The following is a 14,531-nucleotide window of genomic DNA, read 5'->3' as shown; positions in this document are numbered from 1 at the left end:
CTTTCCCCTTGGCATCGTGTGAAGCTGCAGGCTGTGGCACAGCAGCCCTGTTCTCTTGCCACCCAAAGTCAGAAGAGAGCAACTGCAGAGATTGCTTTGGCAACCGTCCTCACATCACTTGCAGTAATTTGCTCTGGTTCCTAGAGTGCTCTGGGCTAGTTTCTGAAGCTATGCTCTGTTTCACTCTGGACTCGCAATGCTGAACTAATGGGTTTCATACCCCAGGACAAGCTGGGAGGAAAGGAATGTTCTTCAGTCATGTTCTTCACTAGATTCTCAACTGCAAAAAGTGAGTTGAAATGGGTGCTTAATTTCTTGATGTTCTGCTGCTCACTGGCCTCTGGTGTCCATAGGATCTGAAGTAAGCTAAAGAATTGCATGAAGATTTAGAAACCAACCAACCCCCCAGACTTAGGCAGTTTGGTTAGTTATGTTTTGCCTGTTTTTTTGAAGCAAGGCCTCTGGCTTCTGATCTAAACCCTGTTCCTTAGCCAGTGCTGCACAATGCAGATCAATCTATTGTGATACAGGACAACAGCCTTGGGTGTTTTAAACTTGGAGTTGATTTCAAATTGAATCAACTAAAGAGATGAATGATGCAGGTAGAACTTGGCATTAGGGCTGCAATGTCATGGCCGAGAGGTGTTCCCTTCAGTTCTTGTGATTGATTTTCTGAATAGGAAATAAGGCAAGTGAAAAGTTACTTTTCAGTGTGTTCCCCTACTAAATCTGCTCATGGAATGAGATGAGAAGACAATAATAAGCAGTTGCCTATGAAACCTTCTGATAAAGATGAAAAGCATCTTCAGAGATACTTCTTCTTCATAGCAACAAGTTCTGCTGCTGGATCCCTTGCACTGTCTGAAGGTGGTGTGCTTTCTGTGCTCATCTTTGCCACACTCAGCATTGAGCTAAGAGTTAGGGGGCAAGAGGATAGGACCAGACTCTTTTTAGCGGTGCCTACTGACGGGGACAATGGGCACAAAGTGGAACCCAGGAGGTTCCATCTGAACCCATCCTGTGAGGGTGACAGAGTTCTGGAGAAGGCTGCCCAGGGAGGTTGTGGAGTCATCTTCTCTGCAGTGATTCCAAACCCATCTGGACATTACCATCCTAGGCAGCCTGCTGTGGGCGACCCCCCAGCAGAGGACTAGATGATTTCCAGAGGTCCCTTCCAAATCCTGTAATGCTGGGACTCTGGGTGGGGTTGTTTTTGTGTATGTGCATACATTCCTACTGTGTGTCACACACAATCACAGAACTTCAGAGGTTGAAAGCTCATCCAGTCCAAGCCCCCTGCCAAGCAGGATCCCCTAGGGTAGTTCACACAGGAATGCATCCAGGCAGGTCTTGAAAGTCTCCGGAGAAGGAGACTCCACAACTGCTCTGAGCAGCCTGCTCCAGGGCTCTGGCACCCTCTCTGTAAGGAAGTTTCTCCTCACATTGAGGTGAAACCTTCTCTTCCAGTTTGTAAACACTGAGCAATAAGGCTTAAAGGGGACTTTTTCCTAAGCAGAAACCAGATCATGGTGGTAAGGTGCTATGGATGGTAGATGTGGCATTTTTCTAACGAGGCTGTATCATCAGTGGCACTCCTCAGATATTTTTCCATCAAAACATTTTGTTGTTCTCTTAAACGATTGAAAAGCACTGTAAATACCTGTGTAGAAGTAGGTGGATCTTTTGCAATAGAACTTAACCTGAAGTATTTAAATTGGAAGATTTCAGCTCTCTAATTGAAGTTCCCATTTTTCTGGGGAAAGCAGACACCTTATTTGCAGGGAAAACCCTGGACAGTCTGAGATGGGATTAACTGTTGCATTTCTCAGGATGTTTCTGCTGAACAAAGTGTAAATCCTCATTCTGACTTCTGTGCCTTCCTAATGAGGACTAATTCCTTACTTTGTGTGCCCACAACTCGGGACATAACACAGCCACACACAAAACCTCTCAGAGGTTAATTTCAAATGGATGCTTTGCTGTTAAAATTCCTCTCACAGGAATGCTCATGATAAAAATACCAAAACAGTTCCCAGCTCAACATGCTAAAATAACTTTTTGGGAGCAGAGGTTTTCTAAACTAGACCAGCAAAACAATGCAGGGGGGGAGGGAACTGCAAAAAGAGGTGGTATGGATTTATTCACTGGCATGCATATTAGGTCAGTTAGTTGCAGGTCACTTCACAGCTCCAGTTTGAAGTGCAGTCTAACAAAGAGTTGCTACAAGTGAAGGTAAAACCCTTTCAAACTCTGCCCAGGACATTAGAACCAATTTATTGAGAGTGAAGACAGATAATTGCAAACTGAATTTGCCAGTGAAGGAATTGAATACAGAGCTGCTCTCAAGGACTTCTTTCTGCTGGTGAAAATAAGCTGGCCCAAGAATAAACTTTATTAGAGCACAATCAGGCGTAAGGACTGCACAGCTCCTGATGTGTTAGTGCTGTGGGGGAGCAGAGACATCACAGAATGCTTCCTGCTGGGAGAATTGTAGAAATCTGGTTTAGTTCCCGGTGGGGGAAAAATGGTCCAGGAGAAAATGTAGTCTGTGGGAGTCTCATGCTGAGATGTATTTTTACAAAATAGGACAATTGGCTTCTGCAATGTTTGGGGTGGGTTGTTGGATTTTTTTTCTGTATTTCATAGCAAACTTGCAATTGAAGGTTTTATTTTCAGGCCAGAGTTTACAGGAATAGTTTTCTTGTGATACAGGACAAAACTTTAGAAAGCACTTATCTGCTGTTAGTAGGTTCTGCACTTTGGCCACAACCACCCCATGCAGCACTACAGGCTGGGGACAGAGGGGCTGGAGAGCAGCCAGTCAGAGAGGGACCTGGGGGTACTGGTTGACAGCAGCTCAGCATGAGCCATCAGTGTGGCCAGGTGGCCAAGAAGGCCAATGGCATCCTGGCCTGGATCAGGAATAGTGTGGCCAGCAGGAGCAGAGAAGTCCTTCTGCCCCTGTACTCAGCACTGGTCAGTGCTGTGAGTGCTGTGTCCAGTTCTGGGCCCTTCACTTTGAGAAAGATGCTGGGGTGCTTGAACGAGTCCAGAGGAGGGCACCAAGGCTGGTGATGGCCTGGAGCACAGCCCTGTGAGGAGAGACAGAGGGAGCTGGGGGTGTGCAGCCTGCAGAAGAGGAGGCTCAAGGTAGACCTCCTTGCTTGCTACCTGAAGGGAGGCTGTAGTCAGTCTCTTCTCCCAGCCACCCAGTGATAGAACAATAGGACACAGTCTCAAGCTGTGCCAGGGCAGGTTCAGGATCGATGTTAGGAAGAAATTCTTCATGGAAAGAGAGATTGGGATGGAAATAGGCTGCCTGGAGAGGTGGTGGAGTCTCCATGCCTGGAGGTATTTAAGAGGAGGCTGCATGAGGCACTTAGTGCAATGGCTTAGTTAATTAGAAGGGTTAGGTGCTAGGTTGGACTCGATGATCCTAGAGGTCTTTTCCAACCTGGTTCATTCTGTGATTCTGTACTGTCATGGTGCAGCACCCTTCAAGGTAGCTCCTAGAAAAGCTTAGCCCACAGGACCCTTATGTGTTTTTCTCCCCAGCAGGCTGCTGGAAAGCTTGGGCTTAGAGGGTAAAGGAAGCTTACACATCTAGGTGGACATGCAAAGCTAAGTGGGAAGAACTATCTAACTTCTCAAGAATAGCTTTGACCCCTGCTGTAAGTGAATATGCAGGTGATTACTGATTTTGGATTCAAAATGTTTCTTAACATTGCTGCAGCAGAGCTGCAGACATTGTGCCCCTTCTTGTGTCACCCATAGTCAGTGTGAATCCCTGCTGAAGCCCTTTCAATTAGGTGTGACCCACTGGTTGGTAGGTTTTAGGGTTTCTATGACAAATCAGGCTTAAAGACACCTTTTAGAGCAATCTGAGACTTTCCAACTGAAGTGGCTGAGGTTAAGAGGAATAAGCTGTTTTATGCAGCACATGGATTAGGCCAACTTGAAGATCTAATTACAAAGCTAAGGAAACAGCTTTTGCTGTTCCCAGAGTACAAATGTTGCCTTTCCAATTGCCACATGTTCAAGTTGACATCAATCCCTGTAAAAGAATGCTGTGATGTGGAGTAAAATGGGAGATTTCTGCTGCCTAAGTTCTGCATTGCTTCAGGGAATCTGGCAGATCATGGCTTGCATGAGTCCACTAGATCCAGGAGGATACCTTCAGTTGTAAACAGGACAGCAAGATGAATCAGAGGGGTGGGTATTGACCATTGATGCCAGCTGCAGTGGCCTGGCCCAGCTCCCTGAACTGGAAGCTGAGAGAATGAGAGGAAATGAGGAAGGATCTGGGAGAAGGGTGTGGAGAAAGAACCGAGATGCTTTAGAAAGAAGAATAAAGCAAGATGCTTTAATTGAGGTCAGGATGGGTGAAACAGATGGATTGTCTCAGCAACTCTTTGCCTGTTTATCCTTGGCCCACATGTAGATACCCAACTAGCTGAATAAAATTGGTGGGTGTTTTTCAGGATTTCTCATTTCTCTCTGGAATTAAACCATGCCTTAATCCTATTTTACTACAAGTATTTGTGATCTAAGTGAAGAATAGCAGAGACTCGTAAAGGTGATGTTCAGACTCATGAGGTGGAGTTCCAAGCTTTTTCTCTAGCAGACCACTGGCTGTGGCTTTCAGTCAGCTCTGAGATTTTGACTTAGCTTTCTTATTTCCCTAAAAACCTTGTATGTCCTGCATCCAAGCAGGTACTGTGCATAGAATCAACCAGGTTGGAAGAGACCTTCAAGATCATCCAGGCCAGCCTAGCACCCAGCCCTATCCAGTCAACCAGACCATGGCACTAAGTGCCTCATCCAGACTTTTCCTGGAACACCTCCAGGGATGGTGACTCCACCACCTCCCTGGGCAGCCCATTCCAATGGCAAATCACTCTCTCTGGCAACAACTTCCTCCTAGCATCCAGCCTATACTTCCCCTGGCACAACTTGAGACTGTGTCCCCTTGCTCTCAAACTATCCACAGTTTCTTCCTGCTTGGAAAATGGAAGATTTTCAAGTGGAAAGGCATAGAATTACAGAATCATTTTGGTTGGAAGAGATCTGTAAGATCAAGTCCAGCTATTCTTTTACTCTACCAAGTCTGCTGCTAAACCATCAAAACTATCAAAGTCTCCTTAAAGGTGAACACATCTAATAGACCTTTGGGCTTCTGATATTCTCCAATTTCACTGAAATAAGTCTGAAAACAAAATGAAAGTAATTGGAGCAGTCTGGAAGTATAGTTGTGTTTGGGGAGATTGGGCTCGCAAATGCTAGGCAAGATAAATCTCTTTCAGAGTATCACAGTATTATCAGGGTTGGAAGAGACCTCACAGATCATCAAGTCCAACCCTTTACCACAGAGCTCAAGGCCAGACCATGGCACCAAGTGCCACGTCCAGTCCTGCCTTGAACAGCTCCAGGGACGGCGACTCCACCACCTCCCCGGGCAGCCCATTCCAGTGTCCAATGACTCTCTCAGGGAAGAACTTTCTCCTCACCTCCAGCCTAAATCTCCCCTGGCACAGCCTGAGGCTGTGTCCTCTTGTTCTGGTGCTGGCCACCTGAGAGAAGAGAGCAGCCTCGTCCTGGCCACAACCTCCCCTCAGGTAGTTGCAGACAGCAATAAGGTCTCCCCTGAGCCTCCTCTTCTCCAGGCTAACCAATCCCAGCTCCCTCAGCCTCTCCTCGTAGGGCTGTGCTCAAGGCCTCTCCCCAGCCTCGTCGCCCTTCTCTGGACACGCTCAAGCATCTCAATGTCCCTCCTAAACTGGGGGGCCCAGAACTGAACACAGTACTCAAGGTGTGGTCTAAATCTCTTTCTTTGCAGTGGCTGGCAGAGTGATTTCCCTGTGTACAGCCTTTCTCATGACAGAGGTGACTGTGGATGAGGAGAAGAAGGAAAAAAAGGCACCTTCAGTTTCCTGCCTGGCACAGGCTGAGCCTGTCAGCTCAAGAAGATGCAGGGGTGCTTGAGACAGTGGCTTATCCAGGCCCATTCACAGCTACAACTGGAATGTAAATAGCCTGAGCTCCTAAAACAAAATGTTATCTTGACTTGAATTTAATTCTCCATTTCAACCTTCCAAGCCCTCAGACCTCTGGTTTATGTTTTTGCTACTACAGCCCGTGGGGAAATCTATTTTGCTGTTCTTCCATTCTGTCTCTCAGCCCTATGGAATGTTTCTCCCGTCTTACTCTGTGGTCTGTCTCCCTTCCAGCCTCCACAGCAGCCCCAGGAAGAACAGGAGACTATTGGAGAAGCCACTACAAAGAGCTCACTGTGCAAGCCCCTCCAACAGCGTCCTGTTCCAAAGCAGAGCATCCCATCCATGGGGCAAAAGCTGCTGCATCTGCTCTGCAGAGCCCCACCAAAGGTCAGCTCCCTTCCCCACTGGCACTTTGCTTTCCTTTCTGTGTTTTTAGTGTTTCCCTCTATCACTGTTACCCAAGACCTTTTCTTCCACCTTCTTCAGAGGCCATAAAATCATTTTCTGTGGCCTCCATCAATTCATTTTCCTCTTGGGAAAATACTTCCCCATGGGAATCTGGAAATCTGCAGTAAGCTTTGTCTTTAAAACATTTTCTGTTCTTTATTTCCTCCCCTTTTTGTTCTCTTCTTAGAGCCCATTGAAGAGATAGATGTATATATATTCCAGCTGTTTGACTTAAGTGTATGGCACAGTTTAGTTCTTGCTTAATCCAGAATGTATTAAAGCATTCACTGGACCCTTTGTTTCCTGAAAACTGCTTTTGCATTGAAAACAGACAAAGAAAATAAGAGGCAGAGGAGGAGATCTGAAGGGCTTCCAAAAGAACACATTCTCTTGTAGCTGTAGATCTCAACTGGGATGTTCACTGGCCCTTGCAGAGGCTTTGCAGTACTCCTGAGTCCAGTGACCAGACTGAGGACTCCCTGAGGGTGTAATAGGAATGTCCACGATGGGCAGGGGAGCAGGCAAGAGAGGAGCAGTTCAGAGAAGACAGCTTAGACTTCTTCTGCATGCCTCAAAATGCTGACCTTGGCTTTGAAACTCTTTCATCTGCCCTGCTTGTGTTTCATCTCTTTACTTTGAATCCTTTGGCATGATTTGTTTTATCTGGATTTGATAATTTAGGTGTTTTTTTTTTAAAGCCATTCTGCAGGGTTAGATAAATTCAGTGAACATTTTAGTCACGTGAAATTTGATTGCTCTTCAAATAGCAAACAAGAACTGTGTTTGGTTTGGCAGCCTGAAGGGAAGGTCTTTAAGGATGTACTTGGTCAAAGTGCCATGAAGAAAAACATTTGTCCACGGAAGATGTATTTTCTGTTTCTCCTCAGGTGTCTGTGAATTGAATTTGTGTATTCTGTAGCAAAGCTCTGCTTGTCCAGCACACTGTAGCCCATTCAGGCTGACAGAATGGCCAAAGGGGTGGATATCATACTGCCTGGCTTTTCCTAATCCCCACTGATTAAACTCCAGATGTCAAATAGCAGGTGGTACCTTTAACTTACTCCTAAAGTTCAAGTTCACCAATTCTAATGTTTGCTCTTCCCTAACTGCAATAAAGCTCCGAGTTTGGTATGTTGACATAATTCAGCTTTTTAGCTTAGAGCAGTAAGAGATGTGAAGCTGAAAGGACAAAACTGAAACCGAGTTGGATTGTTTATGCAGCTACTGCCCTGGTTTAGTCTCTCCTTTACTATCTAAAAACATCTTGCAAATGAAATATCTTTCTAATGTCTGGATACTTAGGGCTTTCCTTGGGTATTTATAGCCCCCAGAGAGCAGCAGCCTTGAACAGACAGATGGAAATTACAGAAAGCTGCACTGGAGAAGGCGGGGGGAAACTGTTTTCTTGTTTCAGACTGAACTTTCTGACTAAACACTCATGAGGAGCCCTTAAAGCCATCTTTCAATTTTAACCAGTCCAGCATAGAGGGGAACTCCTTTTCTTTACAGTGGTAGCCAAATATTTTCATGGCACTTTAACCACTTCCCAGGAAAGAAACCTCTTCAGCAGAGCTTGTTTCCAGTGTGACTGTGTTGTGTTTGTGTTGTGCTTCCAGTCTGGGAACAAAATGCAAACAAGTCTGGAATTTAATCGATTCTAAAGAGCACAACTTGGGGACAGCTAAGAGACACCAAGTGGCAGCTTCTGTCTTCAACCAGGTCTGGTATTTTCTGTCCCATGGGGAGGGGGGAGGAACAGAACCTTGCTAAAGAATTAAGACTACTTTAGACCAAGATTTGTCAGCCATTTGATTTTTATCACCTCTGTAAAACCCTGATGAATGAAGTTGTGTAAAAGCAGATTACATTGATGTGCTGCCTCGTCGTGAGCTGCTGCTTGCATCCAAATGCACAAATGTTCTGCTCTCCTCTGTTGGTGCTGTCTCCTCTAATCTCTCTCAACTGTGTGCAAAGCACAGAGCAAAGTTTTGCTGCCTAGAAATCTCTGTCAGCTGGACCTTGGCAGGCTCCATATGGATCATGTCCAGTATGAGCATATCTGCTGTCTTCTGTGTGGCTGAGATGGGACATGAGGGGGTCATCTATGAAAAACCCAACTGCAGGTGATGTGGCAGGGACATAAAGTCCCAGAACCTCAGCATGATGGGAGTTGGAAGGGACCTCTGGGAATCATCCAGTCCAGCCCCACTGCTAATGCAGAGTCAGCCACAACAGCTTGCCCAGGATGACAATGTCCAGGTGGGTTTGGTATCTCTCCAGAGAAGGAGGCTCCACAACCTCTCTGGGCAGTCTGCTGCAGGGCTCCAGCACCCTCACAGGAAATGTTTCTTTTTTTCTTCATGGTCAGATGGAACCTTCTGGGTTCCAGTTTATCCATATTGCCCTTTGTCCTCTCACTGAGAAGAGTACCACTGTAAAGAGTTTTGCCACTGAACCTTTAGATAGTAGTAAGTTTTCAGAAGCTCCCCTCTGTCTGCTCTTCTCCAGGCTAAACAGCCCCAAGTATCTCAGCCTTTCCTCCTCAGAGAAATGTTCAGTCCCCTCAGTATCTCTGTAGCCTCTGCTGAGTTATGTCCAGTATTTTCTTGCCTCTCTTGAATGGGGAGCTCAGAGCTGGACGCAGTACTGCAGATGTGGCCTTATTAGAGCAGAGCAGAGGACCTGAACCTGCTGCCTACACTTCTTAATGCACTCCAGGATACCATTGGCCTGCTCCAGCAGAGCACATTCTTGGCTCATGGTGAACTTGTCCACCAGAACTCCAGGGTCCTTCTCCATGGAGCTGCTTTCCAGTCAAGCTGTAATGGTGCAGGGGAGTATCACAGGGATGCCTGTGATATGATTTGTGATCTTGCAAAGATCACCTCATTTTTTTAGAAGCTGTTAGAAGAGTCTGGTTTTCACCACTCTTGCTACTGCCCTGAGCTGTAAATTCACAGTATCACAGTATCCCAGTATTATCAGGATTGGAAGAGACCTCACAGATCATCAAGTCCAACCCTTTACCACAGAGCTCAAGGCCAGACCATGGCACCAAGTGCCACGTCCAGTCCTGCCTTGAACAGCTCCAGGGACAGCGACTCCACCACCTCCCCGGGCAGCCCATTCCAGTGTCCAATGACTCTCTCAGGGAAGAACTTTCTCCTCACCTCCAGCCTAAATTTCCCCTGGCACAGCTTGAGGCTGTGTCCTCTCGTTCTGGTGCTGGCCACCTGAGAGAAGAGAGCAACCTCCTCCTGGCCACAACCTCCCCTCAGGTAGCTGTAGACAGCAATGAGGTCTCCCCTGAGCCTCCTCCAGGCTAACCAATCCCAGCTCCCTCAGCCTCTCCTCGTAGGGCTGTGCTCAAGGCCTCTCCCCAGCCTCGTTGCCCTTCTCTGGACATGCTCAAGCATCTCAATGTCCCTCCTAAACTGGGGGGCCCAGAACTGTATTGACTTTGCAAGTGCTGTTTCCTCTTTTATCCATAGACAGATTTGTGTCCTTATGTTATGTCCTTAAACAACTGAACTCTCCTCTGGCCTTGCCTGATCCACACTGATTTACTGACACTGAGCGTGACGGAGGGATGGGTACAGAGCAGCAGCAATGTGGAGTATTTTGTGGCTTTTCCTGTCCATACTTTGGCTTAATTCACAGTAGATGTCTTAGGGAAGATTTTAATTTCCACTGAATGGGAGACATTCTTTCAAAGCCTTCCCTGTGCTGAAAATCTTTTAGCTTTTAGTAGTCTGCTTAGCTTCTGCTGTTAACACAAAACAATATTCTGAGCAGAGAGCTGAGGGAAAAGGTTGAATTCAGCCACATGTGCTGAATGCTTTCAAATGATACATGGGATTTCACAGCCCTTAAAGTGGAAAATTGTAGGGGTCTGTATAAGGGCTATTTCCTTCTACCCCTTGGTGAGATTTTGAAATAGAGAAATAGATCTGTCTGAAGAAATGCTGAGCCTGACCTTATGTTTTATGCACACGTTGGAGTGCCACTCGTGTATGACCTGGCCTCTGTCTAGGAGCTGTGCTGATGTGTCGACAAGCCTGGGCCTTTGGGGAGCAGGTAAAAGGGCCCTGTGATTGTTAGCCTGCACTAGGCTCGTGTCTAGCCAGCCTCAAATACACGCAGCTGTGTGTGGCTGCTTGCAAAGTGTCAGCCCTCAGTGAATGAAAGCAGAGAGGATGAGCACTGGTCCTGTGTGTGTCTAAGAGTCACAGTGCCACAGTGCTTCTCTCCATGCCTTTGCTGGGCTGTGCTTTACAGCCAGCTTATAACAAACTTCAGATAGGTAAAGAGATCAAAGGAAATCCTTCTGTTGTGACATGACTGCAACCTACTGGGATTAAAAGAGGATGGAAAGGAGTGGATCCCAGGTTTCAGCTATCCATTAATGAGGAAGTGTCACAATCTTGGCTTAAGGCTGTAGCCCAAGTTGTAACTTCACATGTTTTTGGCTCTGGAATCTGTCATTTGCTCTCTGAAGGAATGATTTAGATAGTGTTCAGCTGGTTGTTGGGAACTGAATCCTCTGCGAGGGTGAAAACATGAATATGGCAAACAACAAATGTCAGATCCTGCTGTAAAGATATTGGGTACCACAGTCTGCCCTCTGTTCTTCCATCTGTGAGTGAAGAGCTCTGGATCCCTTATTGAATGCTCAGCCCCCTGATTAACCACTGACTAATGTTCATCTGATAAAATCATTTAAACATAATCCCAAATGGAGAAGTTTGTAAATGATGGATTCACATTTTGGATTCAAGCATAAAGAAGGGGGCGGAATCATAGAAGGAGAGTTGTTGTTTTGATTCTGTTCTACTCATTTGCTTTAACCTCAAAACCAGTTGGCACAGAAAAAGGAATTCTCTACAGACTCTGGAAATAGCAAATCTGAATAAGCAGAATATTTTGCAAATGAGATAGCATAAGCACACAGAGCATCCCAGCAGTCATGCTCAGGGAAGAGGAACATCAGCAGTCACCTCCAAGGAATGAAGGCATTAATCTAGGAGCAGAAAACAAAGAGGGAACATTGAAGCAGACACCTAAACATGACTCATTACCCCATTTGTCTCAATTAACATACTGAGACAAAGGGCTGATTATCTCGGTAACGTTGGGTCAGGTTACACCCTACAGCTTGTGTCAAGGAGGAATTAGCCCTTCATCATGAAGGGGTATATAATGCCCTCCTTGGACTGTAGCTGAGTCATCAGTCAGGGAAGAGGAAATAAATCCTGAAGAGGAAAGTGGTGGTTAATTGATTAGAGCAAAGCAGCAAGAGCTCAGGGCTCATGGTCAACCTCTGGCTTCAGAATGACTCACTGAAATCCTGGGCAAGACCTCTGTGTGCCTCTGTTCCCAGGAAAGTAGCTAATCCCTGTCTGTCTCACAAGAAAGGCTGTCTTTGACGCTTGTTACCGAGCACAGTCTCCCAGCCATCACTGGAATGTGGATCTCCTCATTCCTGTTCCAAAACACCTGACTTAAGCTGCAAAATTAATGACTGCTCTGAGGTGCAGAGAAGAGAGATGGAAAAAAGGTGCAGATGACAGGAACATGAGAGAGGGGAGGGAGTGCTAATGCCAGGGAGGTAACAAGAGCGTGACCATTAGGGGCTTTTTCCTTTGTTTCACAGAATTAACCAGGATGGAAAAGATCTCTAGGATCATCTAGTCCAACCTAGCACCTAACCCTTCCAATTAACTAAGCCATGGCACTAGGTGCCTCATCCAGCCTAGATACACAGCCATAGACACAGAGGCTGCTAAACACGTTCTGCACAGAATAAATGTTTAATCAATGAGCCATTAATGTTGCAAAACATTAATGAATGTTGTTGACTTGTGATTTTCATAAGAAGCTTCTTCATTTCCAATTTTGGTTCTGTCTCCTAGAAACAGTAGGGGCAGAGATTTTTGAGCCTTAGTGGGTTTGGGGGTTCTTTTTGTTTAACAGAGATATTTTGTTTGTTTGTTTTCCTCATTTCTTGAGCTAAGAAGTGAGATGGTGATTCTCTGCCTTGCTCTAAATCTATAAAGCTAGGAGTAAAAATAGGTAAATGGCATTCAGCTGAAGCCAACACTGCTTTGGGAAAGGACTTTAGTAGTGAAATTGAATTGCAGAGGTGGCAAGATGGCAGAAAGGCTTTGGTTTAGTATTAAATGAAGGTGGGGCAGGCATTTGCAGTGTTGCTTCTCTAGTGCAAAGAATCTAGTTTGACATTTCATTGTGGATCTGTCCTCATGCTACTTTAGACTACCTTCAAGAGCTGGCACAGCCTTGCAAACTGGTTTGTGTTACAGTGCTGAAGTGTTTTAAATTACAAGTTAGTTACTGGTGTTGGCATCCAAGTGATTTATCCACTCAGGTTTACATTTGCTTGCTGGGTGCATGGTGCAGCTACAGATGTCGATGGGAGTTACAATGCTGTAGAGTGAGGAGATCCATCTCTCCTTAAGCCCAGTCCTGCCCACACACTGGGGCAAAAGACGGTAAGCATGAATGGAAATGCTGAAAGGTTCATCCAGCTTCCTGCTTTGCACTGCACTGCTTTTTCCCTTTGAGCCTTTTTCACCTGTAAATGACTTAAGAATAGATTCGAGTAAAGATCTGCTGTTGGTCTTTGTCATCTTTGTGTCTCATCCCTTGAATAATTTTGCTTCTCTCTGTTAGTGAGCAATGCTCACTGCCCCTAGACTCTGCTGCACTGATGTCTGTTGATAACACCTCAGCTCTCAATTCTTCATTTTCCCTCTATGACCTAGAGTGTTTCCTTCTCTCTAAGGGACTCTCTTGAAACCCTGTGTCTGCTTGGTTACCTGAGCTTTTGCCAGCTGTCCCCTCAGGATGTCAGCCTGTCCATGAAGATGTGCATCTAGAACTGGGTGTCAGAAAGGTCTGCAGTTACATTTGAGACTACACATGCTCTTATGGAGTCCTGCGTCAGGCCCAGATCTTAGTCTCCTTGTATTTTTTGCTTCTCAATATAGTTTGTCTCGTTTCTTCCCTGTCTGTACTCCAGTCCCCTCCTTCTCTTTCTCTGTCTTGCCTTCCTTATATCTGAGAATGCTTTTCTATAAAGCAATATTGGCTTTGTCATTGCTCAAACAGTGAAGAGTAAAAAGATTCTCTGCAAGCAGTGTGGAGTCCAGGGCATGCCTTCAGTGACAGTGCAGACAGACCTTATTTGCACTTCTTGTGCTCCAAGAAAGCCTGACATGAGCCAGCTCAGATCTGCATCAAGACAGAGGGAAGGAACAGTAATTTGTGCCTTGTGTCCTGCTGAAACAGCAGCTTCATGTCTGACCCACTTAGTCAGAAACTGCCTGGTTCCATGAGGTATGTTCAACCATAAGGCACTATTTTTAAACAGGGTTTGCCACACACAGAATCACAGAATGCCAGGTTGGAAGGGACCCCAAGTGTCACCTGGTCCAACATTTCTAAGTGGATTGAGCTGGCCCAGCACCCTGTCAAGCTGAGTCTTAGAACTGCCCAGTGTAGGGGACTCCACTGCTTCCCCTGGGAGATGATTCCAGTGTCCAGCTGTTCTCATGGGGAACATTTTCTTCTGGAGTTTAATTGGAATCATCCCAGAAGTAGCTTGTACCCATTACCTCTTGTAAAAAGGGAGACTTCATCCTTCTGGTAGCCAACTTTTCTGTCCTGGTCCATGGAAATAAGGTATCCCCTGAGCCTGCTCTTCTGAAGGCTGAGCAGATCCAGTTCTCTCAGGCTTTCTTCAGCTGCCAGGTCTGCCAGTCCTCTCATCATTACACATGCAGCATGAGGTTGGCAATGCACCTACAGCTCCCATTTCTGCCTGATAGCCATAAAATTCTGCACAAGTACATAGGGCAAAACAAATGGTCTACACATCTGGACAAAAGAATATTCCTAGAAAGGTTTGGGATTCATCTCTGGAGATAAATCTCTGAGGTTAGGTGTTGGAATTCATAGAATGGTTTAGGTTGGAGGGAACTTTAAAGATCATCTAATTCCAACCCAGCTTAACTGAGTTGGTTACAGGCTGTGGTGCTGTTATTGACAGGGAGCTGTATCTTGCTCTGA

General features: G+C 45.9%; 1 long non-coding RNA gene across 1 annotated transcript in view; it reads left to right on the top strand.

Moving 5' to 3' along the window:
• Nucleotides 1-7,482, top strand: part of LOC135190209 (uncharacterized) — a 71,734-nt gene extending 64,252 nt beyond the window's left edge. Inside the window, exons 2-3 of the long non-coding RNA XR_010308455.1 lie at nt 6,228-6,383; nt 6,775-7,482. This is a non-coding gene — a long non-coding RNA (uncharacterized LOC135190209). The remainder of the gene's footprint in view (nt 1-6,227; nt 6,384-6,774) is intronic.
• The last annotated feature ends 7,049 nt before the right edge of the window (nt 7,483-14,531 follow it).

This window comes from Pogoniulus pusillus, chromosome 35 (genome assembly GCF_015220805.1).
Source record: "Pogoniulus pusillus isolate bPogPus1 chromosome 35, bPogPus1.pri, whole genome shotgun sequence".
In the NCBI taxonomy this organism is placed as follows: domain Eukaryota; kingdom Metazoa; phylum Chordata; class Aves; order Piciformes; family Lybiidae; genus Pogoniulus; species Pogoniulus pusillus.
This window is presented reverse-complemented; position numbering and strand designations above follow the sequence as displayed.